Source organism: Oncorhynchus tshawytscha, linkage group LG24 (genome assembly GCF_018296145.1).
Source record: "Oncorhynchus tshawytscha isolate Ot180627B linkage group LG24, Otsh_v2.0, whole genome shotgun sequence".
Lineage (NCBI taxonomy): Eukaryota > Metazoa > Chordata > Actinopteri > Salmoniformes > Salmonidae > Oncorhynchus > Oncorhynchus tshawytscha.
In genome coordinates this window covers 21,916,972-21,923,706 of record NC_056452.1, presented here as the reverse complement: position 1 = coordinate 21,923,706, position 6,735 = coordinate 21,916,972, and the positions used below count along the sequence as shown (strand labels likewise).

Genomic DNA, 6,735 nt, shown 5'->3' with positions numbered 1-6,735 from the left:
CCATCCTGGGTGATGTTGGTCAGATCAGTAATGATCTTGTTGACCTTCTTCCTCTTGTTAGGGTGGGCGGAAATCGAGAGAGGCATGCCTGCAGCCTACACCAATCAGAAAGACACAGTTAAAATGACCAGCCAATCACAGACTGTTGATTAGAAGGATGATGATGGTGATGATGATGGTGGGTCATTTCCCCTCCTGTGTCACAACTGAAGACTGGGTGGTTGGTCACTTCTCTCCATCTGCTTGCTGGATCACAACACCATTAGATTTAAGGTGGGGTTCTAGGGAGCCATTACTCTGTGGTGCTGGGCCTTTGAGCGGCTGGTTCTGTGGTCTGTATTCCATACTGTAGTTGATGTGATGGGTTTAATCTGTTGTAACTGAAGCTCCTGCTGGAATCCAACACCCTGCAGCTATTATTACTACATGTTCCTGAGTGTCACTGTTACCACTTACACACACACACATCACATACCCACTGACACACACACACACACACACATCATATACCCACTGACACACACACATACTGACACACACCAAAAAATGCATACACACACACCCTGATCACACCAGGGTACGCTGGGTAGAGACAGGGAAAGGTGGGAGAATGCAGGGTTTATGCAGCTCCTGATGGGTTAGCGTGGGGGAAAAGTCCCCCAACTTCAGGAGGACGTGAGGCTGAAGGCCTGGGGGTCTGAGGGTCCCATTACCCAGAGCAGAGGGGCTTCTATCCCCCTCACTATTCCTGTTTTAGCTGCAGATAAATCTCCCGGGAGGACAGCTGACAGGGAACGTCATCAGTCAGCACATTCCCAAACACACACGTCCCGATTCCCGAAACACCCAGCTCATCCCCTAGAACTCCCAACATAATTCTCTCGTGAGACGTTCACGTGGTGTCGGAGTTATCGGACGTTTGGAGTTCTGACTGGTTGTTTTTTTTTGTACGACCCTCCAATTCATTTTTACCACTGACCTCTGACCTTTTCAACCAAAAGATGATAACAAATCAGTTTATGACCATTACAAACTGGATAATGTAGCTAGTTTGTTATATATTGACAAATATGTCATATTGTCAATATTAAGCAAGAAAACTATCTAGCTAACTTAATTATTAGCAACGGTAGCAAGCATATCGAGAAAACTATCTAGCTAACTACCCAGTTAGCACATTTGGTTTCTTGTAAGTTGTGGAAACATGTGTTTTTGGTTTTTGTTTTCACCTTGGTTGTGGGAACGAAGCAATACATTTCCTGACCGATAAAATGTAAGGTTTTCTAAATGTTCTGAGAACAGAAGTAAGACTTTTACCTGTTCTGGGAACTTTTATTTTTAGTTTGCAGGAAGTTTCTAAGAATGTTTAACTCCGGCTCCTTGAAAGTTTTCCAGGGAGGTTTTATTAACACTCTGAGAACAGAAATTATGAACGCTTTGAAAACGGAAATTATCGATTATTTGTAGGTTTTTGAATAAATTCCACACAATGTTTCAATAAGGATTTTAATAACACTGCTAGCTTATTTCATGTTTTACTCCACACACAGATAAGACACATGGAAATGAATTTCCTTGGGCATTAATCATGTGAACACTTTTCATTTTGTGTTATGACAAGGCATCTGTGGAATTTGAACCTAAGATCTTCTGTTCTCTAGACATGTAATTAGTCCACTGCGCCACCAGGGCTGCATGTACACAGACAGCTGAATTCTGATCTTTTGCTCAATTATTGACAAAAGTACTGATCTGATTGGCCAAAAGACCAATTAGTGTAAAAATGATCAGAATTAGGCAGCTTGTGTAAATGCAGCCCAGGATGGAGCTAGCAAACCATGTATTTTTTACTCCTACAAAGCTGTTAATTTTAGTCTATTCAAACAGACCCCATTTCAAAGGAAACAATCACTCATTAAGATCAGGTGTGGCCAATTAGTGGGCGTGGCCAACGCACCTGAACACACTCAACAAGAGAGAGGAAGAGATAGTTTTGTTGATGCTGAGAATGGAATGTTTTTAAATAACATTCTAACAACATTCTCTGAATATTACTAAAGATTTCTTGTGGTTTTAATTTAGTTTAAGTTTTCTTAATGTTGTTGGAACAAATTGAGAACATGACTTTGATAGAACAATGAGGAAATCTGTAGGAAACGCTATGCTGAAGTACTGAGATTCAAATCCAATCATATTTGTCACATGCACCAAATACAACAGGTGTAGTAGACCTTACAGTGAAATGCTTACTTACAGGCTCTAACCAATAGTGCAAAAAAGGTATTAGGTGAACAATAGGTAAGTAAAGAAATAAAACAACAGTAAAAAGACAGGCTATATACAGCAGCTAGACTATAAAAGTAGGGAGGCTACATACAGACACCGGTTAGTCAGGCTGATTGAGGTAGTATGTACATGTAGATATGGTTAAAGTGACTATGCATATATGATGAACAGAGAGTAGCAGTAGCGTAAAAGAGGGGTTGGCGGGTGGTGGGTGACGAGACACAATGCAGATAGCCCAGTTAGCCACTGTCTGGAAGCACTGGTAGGTCGGGCCAATTGAGGTAGTATGTACATGAATGTATAGTTAAAGTGGCTATGCATATAAGATACACAGAGAGTAGCAGCAGCGTAAAAGAGTGGTTTGGGGGGGGGCACACAATGCAAATAGTCCGGGTAGCCATTTGATTACCTGTTCAGGAGTTTTATGGCTTGGGGGTAAAAACTGTTGAGAAGCCTTTTTGTCCTAGACTTGGCACTCTGGTACCTCTTGCCATGCGGTAGTATAGAGAACAGTTTATGACTGGGGTGGCTAGGGCCTTCCTCTGAAACCGCCTGGTGTAGAGGTCCTGGATGGCAGGCAGCTTGGCCCCCGTGATGTACTGGGCCGTATGCATTACCCTCTGTAGTGCTTTGCGGTCAGAGGCCGAGCAATTACCGTACCAGGCAGTGATGCAACCAATCAGGTTGCATGCTCTCGATGTTGCAGCTGTAGAACCTTTTGAGGATCTCAGGACCCATGCCAAATCTTTTTAGTTTACTGAGGGGGAATAGGCTTTGTCGTGCCCTCTTCACGACTGCCTTGGTGTGTTTAGGCCATTCTTGTTTGTTGTTGATGTGGACACCAAGGAACTTGAAGCTCTCAACCTGCTCCACTACAGCTCCGTCGATGAGAATGGGGGCGTGCTCGGTCCTCCTTTTCCTGTAAGTCCACAATCATCTTCTTAGTCTTGATTAAGTTGAGGGATAGGTTGTTATTCTGGCACCACACGGCCAGGTCTCTGACCTCCTCCCTATAGGCTGTCTCATTGTTGTCGGTGATCAGGCCTACCACTGTTGTGTCGTCTGCAAACTCAATGATGGTGTTGGAGTCGTGCCTGGCCATGCAGTCATGGGTGAACAGGGAGTAAAAGAGGGGACTGAGCACGCACCCCTGTGGAGCTCCTGTGTTGAGGATCAGCGTGGCAGATGTGTTGCTACCTACCCTCACCACCTGGGGGCGGCCCGTCAGGAAGTCCAGGATCCAGTTGCAGAGGGAGGTGTTTAGTCCCAGGATCCTTAGCTTAGTGATGAGCTTTGAGGGTACTATGGTGTTGAACGCTGAGCTGTAGTCAATGAATAGCGTCCTCACGTAAGTGTTCATTTTGTCCAGGTGGGAAAGGGCAGTGTGGAGTGCAATAGAGATTGCATCATCTGTGGCTCCCACAGAAGAACATTCTTGGAACAATTTGAGAACATTATTCTAAATAGAACCATGAAGAAACCAGTAGGAAACGTTATGCTGAAGTACTGAAATTCCCACAGAAGTTGTTTTTGTAACGTTCTCTGAACTATTTGAGAACATTCCCAATGTCAAACCAGTTGAATAACGTTCCTAAAACATTGTCAAAATGTAAATGAAATGTAACCATGTTTGAACTTTTAGGAAATGTTCTGTTAAAATAATGAAATACCAAGAAAATACAGTTTTTTTGTCAAGTTTCTTGAATGTGTGGAGAATGTGTGGAGAATGTGTGGAGAATGTGTGGAGAATGTTCCAAAGACAAGTAACTATTCCACACCATTCCCAGAAAGTTGTTGGAAGGTTAATGCAAAATAACCTCAGGACAACCAAGCTCTGAGAAACACGTGGTTCTCAGAACAAAATGTGTTAGCTGGGTAAATTATTATTGGTTGAAGAATTGTTCTGATTTTAGAAGCACTTGAACTTGAATCATGTCGGACTGACGACTCCGAGCACGTGAATGCCTCATCATACCACCGACATCCCAAACCCACTCCAGCCTGATGGACATGAAACGTGAATGCCTCATCATACCACCGACATCCCAAACCCACTCCAGCCTGATGGACATGAAACGTGAATGCCTCATCATACCACCGACATCCCAAACCCACTCCAGCCTGATGGACATGAAACGTGAATGCCTCATCATACCACCGACATCCCAAACCCACTCCAGCCTGATGGACATGAAACGTGAATGCCTCATCATACCACCGACATCCCAAACCCACTCCAGCCTGATGGACATGAAATGTGAATGGTTTGTACCCGATGAGTGTTGAAGAATAAATGGCTAAATCCATGCAGCTACTAACCAATAGCTAGAAAGCCATGTAAGTTGATACCATACCATGAATATATGAATTAATGTATGCTGTGATACATATGACATGCTGCCGTACGTGGAGGACACATGACACACACTGACCAGGACTATTACACCTGAAACAGCCCAGCAGGGCCCAGCCCAGCACAGTGCAGGCCTTGCACGGCATAAACCCATGTTGAATCAAATCTAAAACCAGTAGATCGCCCAATTCATTCCTTAACAGTGAGCTTGTCCGTACCTGGCTGACAATTACACCTGCATCAGTCCATTATTATCACCCCCAGATAATAGATGCCATTTAGCAGAAGCTTTTATTCAAAGCGACTTACAGGAATGTGTGCATATGTTTTATGTATGGCTGGTCCTAGGAAATAAACCCACTATGATGGTGTTACAAACATCCTGCTCTACCAACTGGTAGGAGGTGATGTCACAAATGTAGCCTTACCTCAGGAGAATTCTCAGGAATTAGAGAAGAAGAAAATAATGTTCAAGGAGGAGAAGAAGAGTTGAAAGTATTCCAGAAAGTATCCCAGTGCCTACCCTCCTGTACACCCAAGAGACAGTGTAGGAGCTGGGCTACGGAAGCCTGGGTGGGTGGGAGCTGCTTAAGGGTCTACGAGGAGACTGATATTGTCTCAGATGCTCCCGGGGTCTATGTATAGACCAGTATAGAACGGGGGAGGGGGGTGTAGTTTGAAGAGGGAGGGAGGACAGAATAGTGGATAGAGAAAGATAATCACTTAGCCCCCTTCCCTTCGCTCCCCGAGGACTGTGTTTCTCACCATAGTGAAGTGTCCAGTTCACCTGTTTATACCTTTAGAATAAACAAGTATGTCCCCACATCACTCAGATCTATGTTACACAACTGACCACATAGAGAGAGAGAGAGAGAGAGAGAGAGACAGAGACAGACAGAGAGGGAGAGAGAGAGAGAGAGAGAGAGAGAGAGAGAGAGAGGGAGGGAGAGAGAGAGCATACTGAAAGAGAGGGAGAAAGAGAGTGAGATAATGAGATATGGGTAGAGAGAGAGAGAAAGGGGGACAGAGTGAGACAGAGCTAGTGTCTAATCATCAATAGAGAATTTACTATGCATCCGACTTTAATGACCTATTTCAAAGCTAACCCTCAACCCTGTCCTCTAACCCCTGACCCATAAACCTAGCACCAACTCTAAACCTGACTCAGATTTATGAGAATGTATGGCATAACTGAAGACCTATGACTGCAGGGACTGGATAGTAGCCCCATGATGGTGATCAGGTAGTGTGTGTGTTGGTGGGGTGGGGGGTGGGGGTGGGGGGTAGTTCTTCTGATGTCTTTACTCTGATCACATTGTAAAAATTAGTGTTTAGAGTCCAGCACTCAGCACTCAACCAGATGACTGGAGATCAACAGGACTAAAAATAGGAGAGGCCCTCCTGGCAGTGTGTGTGTGTGTGTGCGTGCGCGCTCGTGCGAAGGCCTAATGTCAGGGGAGAGAGCTAAGTGCATTACCAGTTATCAACCAGTAGGAGTGTAGCCATTCTCGTGATAAAGATTAGCGTTAGTGTTTTCTCCTCAGACACAACATACTTGACATTGTTTGGGTTACCACTCACCTGAGTCATGCGACAACAGCCATTTTGCTTTGCAGCAGAAGAACCCTGACACACAGCCCTCACCTCACCCTGGGATCAGATGATGAGGCTAAAGTTTGAGGCTAAAGATAGCGATCCAGCATGGGGTAGGTAGGGTTTCACAGCTCTGGGATGGTGACTGACAGAACATGGTCAAGGAATTTGGAACACAGTTTACAGTCTTCAACATAGAGATGATAATAAAACACCCACGAAGGCAGCTAGCAACCTAGTGAAAGGGTTTGTTTGATGATTATATTCATCCCTTAGAGAAAAAACACACTATTTCACATGTGGAAAATCACATGATTTCACATGAAATTTCACTTTTTTTCACATGAACACGTGTTTTTGGAACATTTCACATGATCACGCTTTCATGTGTGTAGTTATATGTTATCACGAGGCTTCGCATGTTGTCACACGTTATCACATTAACGTCACATAAGATCACGTGTGAGCACATGAACACGTGTTTTTGGAACACTTCACATGTG

At 44.2% G+C, this 6,735-nt stretch overlaps 1 pseudogene; it reads right to left on the bottom strand.

Annotated features, from left to right (window-relative positions):
• Window positions 1-5,265, bottom strand: part of LOC112223419 — an 11,056-nt pseudogene extending 5,791 nt beyond the window's left edge.
• Window positions 5,266-6,735: the final 1,470 nt, after the last annotated feature.